Source organism: Triturus cristatus, chromosome 4_1 (genome assembly GCF_964204655.1).
Source record: "Triturus cristatus chromosome 4_1, aTriCri1.1, whole genome shotgun sequence".
In the NCBI taxonomy this organism is placed as follows: domain Eukaryota; kingdom Metazoa; phylum Chordata; class Amphibia; order Caudata; family Salamandridae; genus Triturus; species Triturus cristatus.
The window spans coordinates 62,223,918-62,242,703 of NC_140585.1; the positions used below are offsets into that span (position 1 = coordinate 62,223,918).

The 18,786-nt window shown below is 45.2% G+C and overlaps 1 pseudogene across 1 annotated transcript in view; it reads right to left on the bottom strand.

Moving 5' to 3' along the window:
• Nucleotides 1-751: 751 nt before the first annotated feature.
• LOC146839520 (uncharacterized) overlaps nucleotides 752-18,786 on the bottom strand; it is a 62,105-nt pseudogene continuing 44,070 nt past the window's right edge. The window contains exon 2 of the transcript XR_014981098.1: nucleotides 752-2,853. The product of XR_014981098.1 is annotated as an uncharacterized LOC146839520 (transcript). The remainder of the gene's footprint in view (nucleotides 2,854-18,786) is intronic.

An 18,786-nucleotide genomic window follows, 5' to 3' on the forward strand; every position in this document is an offset into this window, starting at 1 on the left:
CCTGTCAAACTATAAATGAGCGGGACAGTCTTCAAATGTAACTCAAAATAGAAAAATCACTAAAAAAAGACGGACTGGATTCCGGGCTCTCTATCAAAAATGCAACAAAGCGTTATACCAGCCAAACCAACGACCCACCCACCAGCCCTGTTTAGAGTTGGACAGATTGTCAGCTTTTCATCGGAAATCCCATTGGGTCTGTAGATGGAAAACTTCATCCGAAGAAGAAAGGGCTCTTGAAGAAAACCGATAAGATAAAGCAGCGCTATATAAGAACCTAAAAAAACAAAGACAATTTTGTATTTGACAAATTCATGTTTAAATCCCTGTGGTATTTTTATGGATTATTAACAAGAGGACTGCCAAGATACAGACATATTTTAGCTTTCCTAAATAAATCAGGTATTGATTGGGTAAAAACGACTGAATTAAGTTCCCAAAACAGGAGTGAATCCCAGATCTCAGTATTACTGGTAGCACTTCTCTCTTCATTAACACAGAAGGAGAGGTAGTACCATCTCAAGCAAAGAACCGCTTCTCACTCTGAGAGAAGGCACACTGGCGAGAATAGTCCCCTCTGATACCACCTGCACCAGACTCCCAGCTGAAAGCAGTCATGCTATCGAGATTTGACCCCTCTATTGCCAAATAAACTAGGCTTCTTGCTGACATCACAAATTATCTTTATACTTTAGGGAATAAATCACATTTAAGATCGCCTTCTATACACTCAGCAGTCAAATACCATGAATTCAAATAAATGTGTTGTTTTATTACATATCTAAAAACATAAATTTCTTATTAACATGTAAAAACATGTATCATAATTTAGTTCATGTTAATGTTAAAGTAAATCCTAGTACACACCTCTGTAGTGTGGTTTGTTTTTAAAGACTCTTGGATGTCCATACATGGGTGGTGTTTGGCTATGTATCATTAATACAGATCTATAAAGTATTGGGTTTCAAATTTATTATGCCACTAATGGCCGTACAAACCACTTGTTACAAAATATAAATTCTCCAGTTTAGAACTTGTTGCTGTTAACGTGAAAGTAAACTGAGTTTGACCCTGGAGCAAACGCCTGTAGTGTGTTATGTATAAGGATGGGTGTGCTGAAGAGCAGTCTTGTTGCTGTTCCTCACTGGCTGGGTGGTGATGGTTTTTCCCCTGTGTGTGTTCGCCGGTGGCTCCGGAGGGTTGATAACCGACTGAATTTCTTCACACATTCAGTGCAATGGTATGGTTTTTCCCCCTCTGTGTGTTCGCTGATGTTTCTGTAGGTTTGATAACTGACTAAAGCTCTTTACACATTCACTGCACTGGAATGGCTTTTCCCCTGTGTGTGTACGCTGATGAATCCTGAGATTTGAGGAATCACTAAAACTACTTCCACATTCATTGCAATGGTATGGTTTTCCCCCAGTATGTGTTCGCTGATGTGTTTGGAGATGTGATAACTGACTGAAGCTCTTCCCACATTCACTGCACATGAATGGTTTTTCCCCTGTGTGTGTTCGCTGATGAATCCAGAGATGTGAGGAATCTCTAAAACTACTTCCACATTCATTGCAATAGTATGTTTTTTCCCCAGTATGTGTTCGCTGATGTCTTTGGAGATGTGATAACTGACTGAAGCTCTTCACACATTCACTGCACTTGAATGGTTTTTCCCCTGTGTGTGTTCGCTGATGAATCCTGAGATTTGAGGAATCTCTAAAATTACTTCCACATTCATTGCAATAGTATGGTTTTTCCCCAGTATGTGTTCGCTGATGTCTTTGGAGATGTGATAACTGACTGAAGCACTTCACACATTCACTGCACTTGAATGGTTTTTCTCCTGTGTGTGTTCGCTGATGTATTTGAAGAATTGATAACCGACTGAAGCTCTTCACACATTCAGTGCAATGGTATAGTTTTTCCCCTGTGTGTGTTCGCTGATGATCTTTTAGGAGTGTTAACTGACTAAAATTCTTCATACATTCATTGCAATTGCATGTTGCTTCTCCTGTGTGTGTTTTCTGATGGTTCTTTAGTAGCGATGACAAACTAAAGCTCTTGCTGCATGTGTATGATTTTTCTTTCTTGGCTGGTGTCTTTGGGTCCGGCTTATATTTGTCCGCATCCCATGACCGCGTTTCTGGAGGAGCTAACATGGTTGATAAAGCACTTGTGTTATTCTCACATTCCCGGTATGTGTGTGGTATTTTTGAATGGTTGATTTCAGATTTCACAATGAAATATAAGACTCACCAACTACATATATTATTATTTTGGCAAGTAAAGCTTCTTTGTAGGTGGGTATGTCTTTAGATTGCATAATAGTTTTGTGTGTTTACGGGTAAAGATTAGTCTTCTTTCTGGTCACTGCAAATTGGCACAGTCTGTTGTAGATCAAAGACCCTCTCTTTCCATCACCCTTCAGTTGTCTGTCATTGTGTTTTTCTCTTGCTCATGTGGCTTGACCAGAAAGAGTTTATAATACACCTAGCACGCTGAATGGTGGTCTGCTATCATTACAAGAAGCAGAGCAATGCTGTATCCACCTCATACCGAACACATGATCAAAGCTGGTGGTGGAGGCCTGTGGTTTGTCAGTGTTGTTGCCTTACTTTTCTAGAGGTCATTCTTTACCCTGTTGCGTGGAGGTGCACAGCTCAGACTCTTGCATCCACTGAACTGCTCTTAACGGCTTCTTCCAGGATCTATCAGTTTATGTTCAGGGTCCTCAGTCTCTGACTGTGCAGATATTTTCCTGAATATTGGAGTTAATTTTTTCTAGCCGCTTTTTTCAGATTTGCACGATTACTGTCATTATTCACGATCATTTGTGCATTCAAGGCTGGTTTCCTATTGGATATAAAGAGATTTAAAATCACTAAATGGAAGTGTAAGAGAATGTGAATACACAATATTTAACTAGTTGTAAAAGACATCTCTTCTTTACCATTGATGAAATTTACCAAGAAATATTTCACCATACACAGATATTTAACTAAATCTTCCATTGAACATATCACTCTTACTTACTTCAGAAAAGGAGGTGATTTTCCAGTGTTCACAGAGTAACTTAGTACAGAAAGAGCACACATGGAGTGCCCACTCGCTAGAGGCACAGCTTTAGGAAGATACAAGATTTTATTTAAACAAGAAGGGATTGTGGAAAAAGAGATGGATCAGGATGTGATGCTGTCACTTCAGTTTCAGGAAGAGTATAACAACGGTAACCCTTTGAAGAACCATATGACAAAGAAAATTCTTCAGGAAGTATATAATAAAGGTAACGCTCCAGGAAGTAAATAAGAAACGAAGCTCCATTCACACTCTTCTTGACAATACTTTCCTGTTCACACTGGAGCAGCTGAAGTTCCAACTTCTGTCTTTACTTTTCTGTTTGTTAAGTTATCTTTGCCACTTTCCTGGGGTTGGTTCAAGCATTTGTGGGAAGATTGCAGCATAGATTATAGAGATTCAATTACAACCTGCAATATACCTGCGATATCTCTGCTGCCAATACGTGTCTGCTTTTTGTCTTTTTCTACCTTACCATGGCATTTGATTTAATGTTTTCCGTTTGGTGAAAGCATGCTACTCTGTGGGTGGGTGGAGTGTTGGCAGAGTGGGACAAGTTGCAGGTGCGTGCAGCATTTACACCTTTAGGCATTTCTTGAAATCAGCTTCACCTTACTCCCTGTTCATCGCCTTCCATACTCCCTTATGTCTGCGTACTCGCTCAACAGGGTTCATTCACAGCTAAAGCAGAGGAGTGACTCGATGCACACAACAGACATGAGGTAATGATCTGATAGACAAACGGCCATGGTTGGCAGTATCAGGATCACAAGCGTCATTAAAGAGGCTCGCCCGGGACATACAAACGGAGGAAGTGCACAGGTAGCTACTAATGAGGTACAAACAGAGGAAGGGAACATGTAGGTACATGCTCCTTTTTGGGTCTGTTTCAGACCTTTAAAGGGCTGGGTATTGGTGTGCACTATATCTTATTCCTGCGGCTGATAAAGGCACTTGCTGCATGAGTGTTACCACTTTGACCCTTTACAAGAGGAGAGCAGAGTCTTAGATAGCACAACACCTGGAGGCTGCCTGCCTTGAGGGGAAAGTGAGGGTCCGGGTGTCAGACAATATCAGCAAGGGACATAAATGGATCCCATGAAACACAGCGGCAGAGAGGCGAAATCGTCAGCCTAGATGGAGAAGAGCTGGGTCTTCCACTGTTTCCGGATCAGTAAGTGATATTGACTCTTTCTAAGGTTAGGAGGCATAGAATTCCATCGGGTCGGAGCTAAGACATGGAAGGAGCAACCTCCCGTTCTTGTTCTGCTGTGATGAGGGATGTGGGCCATGTTTAGATTGGCGGAGCGTAGTGTTCTGGAGGGCATGTAAAATTGCATCCAGGCAGCTAGGCTGGGTTCTCCTTGCTTGCATAGGATTTTGTGGGAGATGGATAGGGCTTTGAACTTTGAAAGCTTTCCAATAGGTAGCCAATGGAACTTGCTAAAAAGTTGGGAAGCAGAGCTGAATCGGTTCAGAACAGATTTGTTTGAGCCCAAATAGATATATTTGCAATAGTCCAGGAGCAAAATCACAAGGGATTGTACAATCAGCTGGCGGGATTGCCAGGAAAAGTATCCTATAATTGGTTTGACGTTCCTTAGGATGCCAAAACAGTGACCTGCTAAAATCTTGACTTCGGTTTCAAAGGATGAAGAGCTATCCATCCATACCCCAAGGTTTTCTACCACCAATTTAAGTTTGACGGGTACATAGTATTTCTGGATATCATTGATCACTCCAAAGATGGGTATGCCTGCCCAGCAGGAGTTAAGTTTTAAACAGTTGTTGTGCATCCATGCCGCCACCGCTGTTAGACAGTTTTTTAATTTGAAACAACCGCTGGTCAACTCTGCTGACAGGAAAATAATTCGCTGAGTGTCATCAGCATACAACACTGGTGAGATTCCAAAGGATTTAACTACCTATACCAGAGGTCTGATGTGAATATTAAAAAGGGTAGGACTGAGCTCCAAACCCTGGGAGATACCAGGAGCCAATCCTCTTTGTGATGAGACGAAAGGGGGAGTATAACTTGAAAGGACCACTCCTTTAAAAAGGAGGTAAACCAGGCCAGACCTTTGCCCTGTACCCCCAGGTCAGTGAGGCGAGTTCATATTATTGCATGTCACTTAAATCTAGGAGTATCGGAGCCTGGGATTTGCCAGCATCTGCAGTACTGCAAAGGGATTTGGTAACTGTTAAAAGAGCAGTTTCGGTGCTGTATGATCTAAATCCATTTTGGGAACAATCTAATATTTGACATTGTTATAATATTTTGGTTAGGAGATTGTTTACATGTTTCTCCACATTCTTGGACAGAAACGACAGAAGAGAAATGGGTCGATAGTTTTCTGGCTGAGTGGCATATAGCGAAGGGTTTTTTAGAAGAGGGATCACCTTGGCGTGTTTCCATGATATTGATACTTCTTCAGTGCTCAGCGTGAGTTTGTCTAATTCTAGAAATATGGGTGTGACGCTCTCCTGAAATTTAAAAATATAATCAGGTTTAAAGGGGTCACCTGAAGATCGAGATTTCACTTGACGCATTAAGGTGGAAATAGAATCTGCGTCAAGTAGAACCAATTGGTCCAAGGGAGCCCATTGTGAGTGGTAGGTCCCTGTGTCAAGAGAGACAGGTTTGACTGTTTTCTCACCCTGTTAAAGTAAAGATAAAGATCATTGACCAAGCTTGCTGCAGTGGCTGTTAGAAGCTTCCGCTAATCCAGGAGTCGAGGTGGGTTTAATCAGGCTGTTCACAATATAGCAGATTTCCATGCTTTGGCGGAAGTCTCCGCCCGTTCTATATTGGAGTCTAATAGAGGCACACACCTTTCGATAAACCTTGAAAAGGTAGATGGGTCTAGTTTATGCTACAACTTTCTCATTGTGGGGTTATGGTAATGTTTTTTCAACGCAAGGTGTATCAATGGTCATAGGCACCAAATAATGGTTTGACCAGTTCACTGGAATAGGGGGAGCAGTTTGAAGGGTGGCCAGGTTGGAAAAAACAGGGTCCAGCAGATGGCCGGCCTCATAGCTGAATGTTTTACTAACTGAGCTAATTAGAAAGTGGCCAGGTCATTAGTAAAGTCCTGGATTTCTTTATTGTTGATTAGATCAACATGAAGATTCAAGTCTCCAAATATGCTCAAGTTGGACAATTGAAGTGAGTGCAAGGTAGAGCACTCTATTTGAGATTCCCTGGGGACGCATCAGAGCAGGGCCGGGGCACTGAATACAGTCCCCAGGCTCCACGGCACGCCGCATCATTCTTCCTGCGCCCGGAGGCGCTTGAAGGCAGCAGTGAGGTCCCACTGTGGGGGACGCATCAGAGTAGAGCCATGGCACTGACTACAGCCCTAAGGCTCCACCACACGATGCATCACTTTTCCAGCGCCTGGATGCGCTTAAAGGCAGCAGCAAGGTCCGGCTGTGGGGGCTGCATCGGAGCAGAGCCACGGCACGGACTACAGCCCCCAGGCTCCACCGCACAGAGCATCACTCTTCCGGCACCCGGAGATGCTTAAAGGCAGAAGTATGGTACCTCTGCATGGGACTCGCCCGCGCCAAGGGCGGACCTATCCAGGCCCGTCGGAGCCCGGAGGAGGCTGGGTTGGGCCCCCCCTCTAACTTCTACACTCCCCCGTTACAGGCCCACCATGGGCAAGAAAAAGCTGAGAGCAACAGAGGAGGTAACTGTTACCTCTTTAGATACCTTTCTGGCCAAGGCAACATCGGCATTAGAAAAATAAATCTCACTTACAGAAAAGAGAAATTCGTTGGGGTCAGGGACAGGGCAGTCATCTAATCTAGTTGTTTCTCCAACTAAGGGGGTGTAATGAAACTATATGGGGTTTCTCTTCCAGAATTGCCGGTAGTCTCTGTACCAACCCCCGAACATTCCCAGCCTGCCTCTACATTTAGTGGGAAACCAACTGACGCTACCTCCGTAAATGGTAAATGAAAAAGAGGTTATGCGATACTGTCCTCCAAGTGTCCTGCCAAGAAGATCAGAAAGGTTTCTATGCCAGCGAGTTCCACATGTATGAATGGCCAGCAACATTCAGAGACTATATTTCCCTCATATTGCTGTAATCTTCTTGATAACTTTAGATTCTATAGATCGCACTTAAGGTCATCCCCTCTGATGTCTGTAAAACTCTTAAAAACTATAATCGTGGAAGTCATAACTTGTGAAAACATGATCCTTGGTCGTGAGTTAGCTAAATTGCCCTCTACTTCTATTGGTCATCCTTCTGTTGAAAATCAGTTGGCCCCCAGCAGGGATCCTATAGGTCCAGATCATGTAGATTTGGTCCCTAGGTGTTGTCCATCGCAGGTGACCATACAAGATTTTATGGGTAAGGGGCAATCACAGGACTTATCAAGACCACAGGTTAAGCTAAATCCCCCGTCTACTCAGGCCCATAGCAGACCAAATCAACAGTACATGGACTTCCCTCCTGCAGCTTGTCACTATGTTCAAATTTTAGTCAACGTGCCTTTACTACGTCCCAATCTTAGAAAATCTTCACTTCAGGTGATGGCCAAGGCTTGACACTGGATGACTCAAAATTCTAATAAAGGTCATCTCATCCAAAATCATTTGATAATGGCCAGAAGAAAGCAGTGAATTGGGTATGATGTAAAAACAACCAATAATGACTGGTTATTTTAAACTTTGATAATGAATGGCTAGTGAGAGACCTATTACGGAGTTTACCTGTTGCCCCTTCACTCCATTCTCAGATTTATGCAGTCTTGTTGGGCTTTTTTTATAGGTCTGCACCAGTACATAGTTCCACCGTACTCACTCAGGGCCTTTCTTTAGTGAGAACTGGTCATAAGCCTGCGCAGGTGGCTTTTGATGCCTTTGTCCTCTCAAATAGGTAGTCATTGTTGAAAGATATGGAGGCATGTGATTGACTGATCTCTCCACTAAATCATTTGCCTCCTCAGTCTGTTCTTTATAAGGATTATCAAACGGTTTCTGGTTTGGTACCCATGGAGAGGGTTCAGTTGGTGATTTTAGATTCACTAAGCAGTATTACATCCTTACCAATTGACCCTACATTATCCTTCTCACCAGTACCGACAGCGATTTGGTCGCAGAAGTCCCTAAGTGATATAAAGTTTCTCTCTAGGAATATAGTGGGCTATGAAAACAAAAACGCTAATCAAAATTGGTATAAAGTGTTTACGAATTCTGATATTATCTGCTTTCAGGAAAATTGGGCAGAGCAGTCTGTCTATGTAGATGGCTACAGCTCCTTTGTTACGCCAGAAGTTCCATCAGCAGCAGGTAGATCTAAAGGGGGCTTACTCAGAATTATAGAAAACACGATCACCCTAGGTAAGGTGAACTTTATCAATAACTATCCCCATTGTCAAGTTATCGTGGCTGAAGGTTCTGGGAAAATTGATTTGTTACGCATTAATTTTTATAATAACTTTAAGAATTCAACACAGGTGACAGATGAGTTGGCGAGAATATTGGAATCTCTGTTAACATACCAAACATGTTCATTTTTTTTTATTTGAGCTCGGGATTTTCATGTGTACTGTAGCCCCAATTCAGACCAATGTATTTGTGGGGTAACTGACACTAATGATTCATTGCTAGTCCATTTTATGCATCATAACTACGGAAACATTTCAAACAGTTTTTCATTAACTTGGGACCAAGTTATAATAAACCCGTATCACCCCATGACTGGTCAACCCCTCCCCATCTTTCAATGTGCTGGAGTTACCTCGACATCTGATTTTACAATTATTCAGACAAATTTTAAGAGATGTATTAAGTCCTCCATAGCCGAGTTGACAGAGTTCAGTGATCATGCTTTCCTTCTTTTTTTGTTCAGTTTGGTCTCTTTCTGCTAAGTCAAGCTCTATATTTGCCCCAAAACCGATTCTGAGTAGGAAAAATGGATCTACTCTTAAATGGCAGAAAATTAACCTTATTCTCTTCCCCCAAAGGTTGTAAAGGAGGTGTTACCTGACATTGAATCCTGCTTAGACACCAACACTGATAGTCATCAAGTAGTAATAGCATTTAGTATAATTTGAATATCTATAAATTCTAATCTTTTACATCCAGCTACAAGAATCACTCCATCGACGATAAGGGGGTTTGAGACAAATTGCTCAAAGGCCTCCAAAGATCTTCGCACTGCTCTTAAAACAAGTCCCAGAAATAAAGATTTGATAAGAAAGCGACAAGCTGACTATAAGCCAGCTAGGGAAAGAAGCATGGGTAAATTTGTGTGAGGCTTTAAAGAGTAAAGATAGTAAGGCATTTTGGAGGGTGGTAAAAGCCCCTTTTCTGCAGGATCAGGGCGGCCCCTCTCTTAATATTCATATAGATCAATCGACCTGGGTGTCTCTCTTTAGTGCTACATGAAAACCTTAGGACTTGATGACTGACCATCTGGGGATGGGATTCTCATCAGAGGAAATTGAGCTAGCACTCTCTCAATCGCCTGCCCTAAAGGCAGCAGGGTCAGATGGGGTTCCTCTGGATATTTTCTATGTACATAAAAATTCATGGGCTCCACCCTTGACTCAAGTTTTAATACTGTTTCCAAAGTGGGACCCCCGGTATCTTGGAAACAATCCGTGATTATCCCCAAATATAAGAAGGGGGATCCCTCGGATCCTGCAAATTACCGCCCAATCTCCCTGCTGGATAGCGCTGCCAGACTAATAGGGAGATCGCTCCTAAATAGTCTGGAGGAGTGGGCATTTGTTAATGTTTTAGCTGAGACACAATACGGGTTTAGAAAGGGGAGGGGTACAATCGACCACGGACAAAATTCACCCTTACTTGCAGCAAAATATGTTTGTGCAAAAAAGGGCCAGTTTTATATGGCTTTTGAGGACTTGTCCGCGGCCTTCGACTGCGTAAACCACTCAAAATTGTGGGTTCTTTTGGAGTCGATGGGCGTGAACAACTCCATCATTCTTTTTATTAGGGAGACGTATAGAGAGGCGGGGCAGTAGTCAGGTTTGGTAAACAGGGGGAATGTTCGGAAATAATTCAAATTTAAATGGGGGTGCTACAGGGGTGTGTCCTTGCCCTCTTTCTTTTTTCCTCGTACACCAATAAATGTAATGAAGTTTTGACTGCGCAGGGCAGAGATGTTCCCTCAGCAGGAGGCTTATGGCTGCCTGCTCTCTTCTATGCAGATGATGCGGTTTTGATGGTCAGGACACCTCTGGCCCTACAGCGCTTGATTGGCTCTTATTCAACTTTCAAGGCTGAACTGGGCCGGCTTGTTAACAAATCAAAAACCTTTGTTATGATAGTGGGACAGGGAAGGAAAAAGTATTTTGCATTCCATCTAGATGGGAGTTCTCTGAAACGGGTAGAGTCCTTTATTTTTTTTTTTTTTTTTAGATAGTGGGTTAACTGGCCACGAGCACGTGCGCTCGGCCCTTTTTATTAGCAGCGTCACCTGACCCAGTGACGTCTGTGGTGGGTGGGTGTATAGTGGGATACACACTGCTGAACACTAGAACGTGTCCATGCTAGGACACTACATTCCTCCCAATTTTTAATAACAAAAACCCAGAGTCAAATGTCCAACCTAGGGGAGAAAGAAATGTATATATATATGTAATACAGTGACCAAACTTCTGCAGAGTCGCTCACGCTTCAGCAGCCTTGAGTCACAGACGATGTTCTTCCTGTCGCGGACGATGTTCTTCCTGTCGCGGGCGATCACCAGTTCACTGTGGCACCAGTCAGGGGTGCTCGATGGATCTAGTCTGTTTGACGGCTCTGCCTTGAAGTTGCTCTCACAGTCCTTTCTTCGCTTTACTTTCTTGGCGACAAACGCAGTTGTTGAGTTCTTTTGGTTCAGCGCTAGATATTGCCGTTCATCTTTTAGTCCAGTCCTTTTCCTTATCTGTGGCGTGTGTTCTGTTTTGCAGAAAGACGGGTCATTCGCAAGACACCCCTCTCACCAGGATGCCCCTCTCACAGGTGTTCCCCTGCCACGGGATATCCTTGAGGCCCTCTTCATCAGATCTGGCCTGGGTTAAGTGTCCTGTATCGTGTTACTCCCATGCCGATAAGTGCGGGTGCGGAGGAGACGACAGGTCTCACCTCAGATGCTGCAGTCAGACCTGGAGGGTGGCTGTTGGCTCCTGTCTTTAGCACGCGAAGTCTTCATCCTCCTGGGACCTTTGCTGAAGGGCGGCTGATGACCATCTCTCGTCGCGGGGACACTCTCTCTCACTGGCATCCCTGAGGCCTTTGCCCCTGAGTCACCACGGCTGGCATCAACCAGTGTCCGTGTAACCCCAAAGGTGGGTGTTTCGAATGGTCCAGCCTGCTCACCTCTGCAGATCCCAGGTGTGCTGAAAACGTCGTCAAACAGATGGTCTTTTCTCCGTGCCACGGGTGTTCTTCAGGACTTGCACTCCGTGTTCTGATGCTTGTCACCTTCCTTGTCTTTGAGGTGTGAGTAGTCTTGCCACACTCTTCTCTCTTTCCTCTATTTCTCTCTCCGTGAGGGTGTCATGTCACTCTGACTTCTTCTCCTTCTTCTTGCAGTGGCAACCGTGCCACTCAGATCTCTTTCTTTCCCCTTTTCCTTTAAGTGGCAGACGTGCCACTCTGATGTCATCTTCCTTCGTAGTGGCGGACATGCCACTCTGGTATCTTCATCTCTTCGCTTCACGACCTACTCAGGACCATTTCTGTTCTCCTCTTATCCGGCCAGGCTTCTCAATGCAGCGCGCGCACTCTGCACGTGTTCCCCCTGGTCTTGTCCTCGTCCGAGAACACTCTCTTCATCTTCCTCAGCATTCCGAGTTAGGGTCGTGACCTTCTCTTCATCTTCTCCTTTTCACCAGTTACTTTGGTTGAAGTTCGTGGGGCCATGCTCATGGTCCACTTCGTTCTTCTCCTTTTCACCAGTTACTTTGGTTCTTCTTGAGCTTCTTGGACCACTTGACGGTCCGCGCTGCCGATCACTGGCAGGATATCTTCGGTCTTGTCGTCAGACCTCTTGCTTTGTAGCTTCACTGACCCGTGCGTCGGTCACCTCCTTGTGCAACTCCTGGCGAGTCAGCTTCTGTGGTGCGACCATTTGGCTGGTCGGCTTGACCGTTGTGGTGCGACCGTTTGGCAGGTCGGCTTGGCCTTTGTGGTGCGACCATTTGGCTGGTCGGCTTGACCTTTGTGGTGCGACCGTTTGGCAGGTCGGCTCGGCCTTTGTGGTGCGACCATTTGGCTGGTCGGCTTCACGAGGTGTGTCACGTCGTGTGACTACCTGTGTCCGCTGCCTTGTCAGGCGCTGGTGCGTGCTACTCTTCGTACCGTCGTGGTACATCTTCAGTGTGCGCCGTGTGATCTCTGGTTATCGTGCACCCACTCTTTTCCTCCTGTAACTGAGGCGGTGCTTCAGACTGCTGCCTTTGGTTGCTTCTGTGGACGCACTTGCTGCGCACTTCCTCCCGATCCTCTTTTGAGACTTGCTGCCTGGACGAGTCTCTTCAACCCTTGCCACCCAAGGCCGGTGCACTCTGGTGTCTTCACTCCTGCAGCGACTACCCCTGGCCAGTAGGCGTCACCGCACTCCACGCATCCTTGGCCGCAGGTTCTTTCCTGGAGGATTCCTTGTGTGCACTTCTCGGCGTTTGCCACCTCAGTGTGGGCAGTTGTTCAGTCTGTCCTCTTTGCTTCTTGTAGGCAGCCTGGTGCTGCCTCTCTGCGTGCATAATCTGGGTGCCACCATCAAACTTCCTTGTGTCCTTCCGACGGGCGTGACTCACACACCAGCTATTGTGTACTTCAGCAACCTTGAGCTGTGCACCCTCTTGGTGTCTTAGTCACTCTTTCCCCAGAATCAGCTGGCTGCCTCACAGCTATTGTGCATTTCCCCTGGCATCCACGGTGATACTTTTGTCACTTTTGCAGTTGACTACCTGGACCTACTTCGCCCTATGTATTTTCACTCTGCCCTGGCAGTCTTTGACGATTCCCTCGCAGGTTGTACAGTATTCTATTTACTGGGTGTAGTACCGCCCTTTGGCCACCAGATGGCAGTGAAACGCATATCACCGTCAGCTTTGCCTTCTGCTATTTCTTTCGGTGATTTCCTTTGGAACCGATCACCCGTGGAGCAGAGGGAAGGAAGGAAGTCCAACTCCTGGTGAGTGCTTTTTTCCTTTGTTTGTTAATCACCCGGGCTGTGCAGGGGTGGGGGGCACACTACGACGTGGCCTTGCGTGAGGAGGGAGGTCGGGCTGTGTGAGGGCTTCGCTCAGTACCGGTGAGCCATGTAGCCTCCCCTATAACTTTCAAACTCCTTTCCGCCCCGCTTCAGGCCTTATCTCTTCCTGGGCCGCATGCTTGCACTCTCCTCCTCTTGGGGGCACCTCGCGCTCATTTAAAATTTGCGCTTCTATGTCGCCGGACACCCGCAGCTTTCCGGTTTCACTGCAGCCACACAGCAGGGTCTGACTGACGTTTGCGTGGCTGCCGGCCACACACGCACTGTCCCTGGGGGCGGGGCACTACCACCGACAGTTGCTCACTCCACGACGCATCGCAGGCGGCCCTCTCGCCTGAACCACAGCACCTCCTACGGAACTCTGGTGAGCTTTTGCACTTTAGTTCTGAGTGGGGAGTGAAGTGCCATGGACCCGTGGTCTTCCGGTCTTCTGCGCCACTTCACGTTCACCGCTCAGTCGGCCGCTGCTGTTCCCCTTCTCTACCCGCCGCCGCAGCCTCACCATACGCTGCCTGGCGGGGAGGAGGGTGTCAGTGCTGTTGCGTTTCACTGCGGGTGCTGTCTCTGATACTACGGGGTGGGCACCCGCTGGCCTTCACTCTTCGTTCCCCGCGCAGCTCCTCACCGTCCTCCACGCGGGTGGGCTCCGCGTGGATGCCGCCACTTGCGGGGGTCGCAGCCGATGCGGGTGGGCTCCGCTCGGCTTGCCTTCACTTCCTGGCACCTCTGGGCACAGCGGTAGGGTCGGGGTGGGCACCCGGCCTCCGCCAGCAGAATGACGGCGTCGCGGCCGATGCGGGTGGGCTCCGCCTTCGATTCCGCTACCTCCGCCTCGATGTACCCACGGGCATGTAGCGCTTCTCCTTCCAGGACAGAGGAACGGGGTGGGCACCCGCTATCACTTTCTGTTCTTCCCGCCCCCGCAGCCGGTCTCCTAGCTTCACGGACCGCGCGGGGGGGGGGGGGGCTGGTGCCGCTTCACTCGGGGGTGTGCCTCGCCTATCTCCTACGCGGGGTGGGCACCCTTGTGGGCGCCGCCACTTGCCTGGTCACGGCCGATGCGGGTGGGCTCCGCTCGGCTCGCTCTGTAGGCTTCTCGGCGCATCGTGCCTTCATGCAGAGGGGGGGGTGTCCTCACCGGGCAGTCCTCTCTCCCCCATTGCTTTCGATGGTGCGCCGATCGGGGGCTGCACTCGCGGGGTAAAGTACCCGCCTCGTCGCCAATGTGGTGTTGGGGCCCTAGGCCCTCATGCTGGGAATCACGGACACAGGACACATGTTTAGATAGTGGGTTAACTGGCCGGGTAGAGTCCTTTATTAGGTCGAGCCTGAGCCAGCGTGCAGGCGCTGCTCTGCGGAGATCTGTGGTAGTTCATTACGGTTCGGAGAGAAGCTTCGCTCATGTTGCCATTTGTATCCTCCCACGGCTACTAGCACCTTTACTTGGTTGTTACATGGTGCATGCTATATTTTCTGTAAACAGTTTTTCTTACTACAGGCACAACGACATGGCCCCCTGGGACAATGGCGCCGTCGATTTTCCAAGTGCCGCAATTTAATTCTATTTGCAACTTCAAAGTTGCATCTGCTCCCCCACTAGCCCCACCCACGTCTTCATCAGCGGCAAAAGCCTCTTCTGGCCATAATGATCAGCCGCTGAGCTGGGCTCAGACCGGCCCGCCTCCCCTACTCCCCTGGAACAGCTGACCAGCAGCCAATGTGGCTGCAAGGAACCCGATGCATGCGAGTATTGATTTTATTAAATTTAAAATATCAGCTTACTTACTTGCATAGACTCGCAAATTGTACACTTATGCCGTCTACACTGTGTGTACACGTTAGTTCTCCGAAATGCATCCTACTGCTGAAGGTGTTACTATGGAACAGAGGATTAGGACATAAGATTTTTTCTTCACTAAAACGCTTCTAAGTTGGACATAAAAGCCTAATTAGAAAGCTACCGTTTTCAATAAAGGTTGTTGAAAACAATGGGCAAGAGCTCTCCTGCAACCAACCTTGTTAATCTCCCCCCACCTCTGAAGCCATTTTGTCCAATCAGCAAGGAGATTGTTGTCCTGCAACCAGCAATAATGGAGCTAGTCCCACATGTGCAGGTCATGATGGGAACGCAAAGGAAATGGGTGCCTCCTATTACTCAAACGCATAACTGCAACATCTCTGGACCCCGGGGCTCACGGATTCCGGAGAACCGGTCGCTCTGCAATCTGGCCTCCCTCCCTCCCTCACGTGCTGTTCCGAAGAGCAGTCACCATGATCGATAGCTGCAAAAAAACAGTAAAAGCACCAGCAGCAGGACTTCCAGGACATCTTACCTGCCGAGGATTTCAAATCAGTCATGAAAGACAAGTAATGCCTTGATCTGAACAGCCAGAAAAGTCTGAAGGAGGGTCGGTGAGTCTGTGGATGGCCGGGGGCGCGAGGGCAAGCCATGCAGACAGGACTTCAGCCAGGGCTGAAAATCCTCTGCATTAAACTATGTCTGCCCCTGCTGCAAATTCCTGCCCGCAGTGCACACACCCCACACCTATGCAGATCAACCAACCACACCTGGATCCAATCTCAGCAGTCGGGGGAGCGTAAATGTTTTCTGTAAAACCACACAACAAACATGTCCTTCTTAAAACATTTAACAATGTAGTTGCTCACACACACACACACGCACGCACAACCTCCCCCCCCCCCCCGCCTCTGCCCATGCAATATAAATTGGGTGGTTGCTTTATTCTTTCAAGAAACTTGTTGTGTTTTACATGTAATGCTAAGGTGGCATAATTTGTCTTTCAGTTTCCACCACGTCTAACTCTGGCTCCTTCATCTGAAGTGATTATTGTTGTGTGATTCTGTACCAGCTGTGATTAAAAGTCTGTCCCAACCAAGCTCAGTCTAATGTGCGCGAGTCAATAAATCAGTATTATATTCTGATTTCTCCTGGTGAATATTATTTTGCTAATTTGTAATTTCGGTTACTTGGTTTTTGCAGGAAGTGTTATTCTGTATCCCGGTGCCGCCTTGTAGCACTCTAGTTTCTGTTGGCTCTCTACTGACGAAGCGCTTGTAAACACAAAAAACTGTAAGGTGTGGTTAAGCATTAAATGGGCCATTTGGTGAATTATGTTACACTGGATATCCACACCCCAACTGATTTCATAGAACAAAGGAACATTCTGGAAGGCTTATTGATAAAGATGCAGAATTGGGCAAAGTGAATCTTTTTTTATCTCTACATTGGATGGCCTCTTTAAATACATTTAGAGTAAAGGCTAGAAGCCGGGTTCGAGTCTCAGCAGGGATGCTCAACATCCTGTGATTCTGGGCATATCACTTAATCTCCCCATGCATAACAAAAAAAATGAATGTGTCCGTCTGTACGCAACTGGTGCTCATGTAAAGGGCTCTGATACCTTCAGGTCTAGTTTGAGCTATAATAAACTCCCCAAAAAACACTCATCAGGCATATTTTTGAGAACCCGCAACTACCTGTTCTAGAAATTGGATATTTTAGGTGGGCTACAGACTTGCAAAAACAACTTTCTTCTTGAAATATTAGCATTTAAGAAGCAAACACTCTTAATCCTTTTCAATCTTGGCGGTGTGTTATTTAAAACTGAAAATAATATCATTACAAGTTCGTACACCCCACTCTGGGCTCTATCTCTGAAAATCATAATCAGAAATTATGTCTGACAAACATTTTGTCCTGAATCTAGTTTACAAAAATATTGTCGCATTGGATAGATTTCATGATATTACTCCAGTGTAGCAATGGTTTTGAATCAACAGGGCACAATATTTACGTCCAGCAATATTATGACCACAGTATTCTGGGACCATACCCACTCTGGAAGGATAAAGGAATTCACAAATGGGATTTTTGTTAGTTTTATGTTTTGAGAGTTTGTTAGCCTTCCTGCACCTTGCATTTCTGCTGGATTTTGTTTTCTGTTTCCTCAAAATGTCCAGACTATTTTAAGAATAACAGTCTGTATCAAAATGCTTAGCAAACACCCATGGCTTGCCTTGTGGGATATGTGGATTTAATTTTCTGTTGATGTGTAAGTGGTTGCGACCCAATGACCCTGCATTGAATGACTGTATATGTTTGGAGTTTGAATCTGCTTTTTGCTTTAGAAAAATGTTGAAAACAGGTAAGCAATTAAAAAACAACAGTTATGTGTGGATGAAGACAATGAAAAACAAGCATTTGCAATGCAATAGGTCTCGCATTATGAAAGTTGGAGCTATTGGTATTGCAAATAAGAATGCAAGTATAATAGTTGCAACTTTTTCAATGTGTGTACCTGTAAAATGTTAGTGTTTGGTTTACAAATAATGCATATCTTAGGAATATGGTTTAGTAAACTTTATTTTGCAAACATGCATTATTTTGTAATAACATTAACCTCTTCGACGCCGATGACGGAACGGTTCCGTCATGCACGTCGGTTGGGCTGTGCTTATGACGGAACCGTTCCGTCATGGCCCCGCCCGCGCTCAGAACTTTCAGCACCGCGCGGGAATCCGCGCAGCGCTGAAGAGGTTAATAAGTATTTTTTTATATTAATACACATTGTAATCTAAGTATATTTTTCTTAATAATGTTATATGTGTATCTTATTTTAGAAAAGTAAACAATATTAATTGTTTTTGCATTTTTGCAATCAGTTTTTGTAGAATAATAGTTCTTGGTGAAAACAGTTTAATAATAAGGTAGATACTAGACATATTGTATTTTTCTAATGAACAGACTACTGTTGATAGATATGTATATGCATTGTTATATAGGGCTAATCTTTTTTTATATATATTCGAATGCACCATATTTAAAAAATATTTAGCAAAGGACTTTGCAATTTAGGTTGTTTTGTTATATAAAATGTCAACAAACAATAAAGTATTAGTAAACATTGCAATATAGTATTTACAGTTGGCTACATTTGTGGTCTACATAATAAGATACCATAGTTGTATCACTATTGTACAAAAAAGTATTTAGTATTACTTTGTAAAATTTGCAATACACAAGCAAATGCTTTAAGATATACATTTTTATGCATAGGTTGTTGAGACATAGTTATTTTTTGTTGTAAATTAAATTTGCTTAATTATTTGTGTGATACATCCATTAGAGAATAGTACATTAAGAGTTATTGGCAGGTGTGGCATTAATGCATCCCCAAAGTCTTCAGTATCCGCACTTATATCCAAGAAATCCATTATAGTAATGTTATGTATTTCCATTGATTGGAAATGTTCTGTTGCTTCGACTTGCACTGTCATAGTGCTTATTTCTTGAAACGTTTTTTCCAGTCCATATAGTGTAACAGTTATGTTTTCTTTTGGTGGTTGTATACCCTATAGATAAATGGTTTTAGTAATGGTACTGTTTACATTTTTTTCAGAAAAAACTACTATATAAATGTAGACTTACTTGTATTTGGGTATG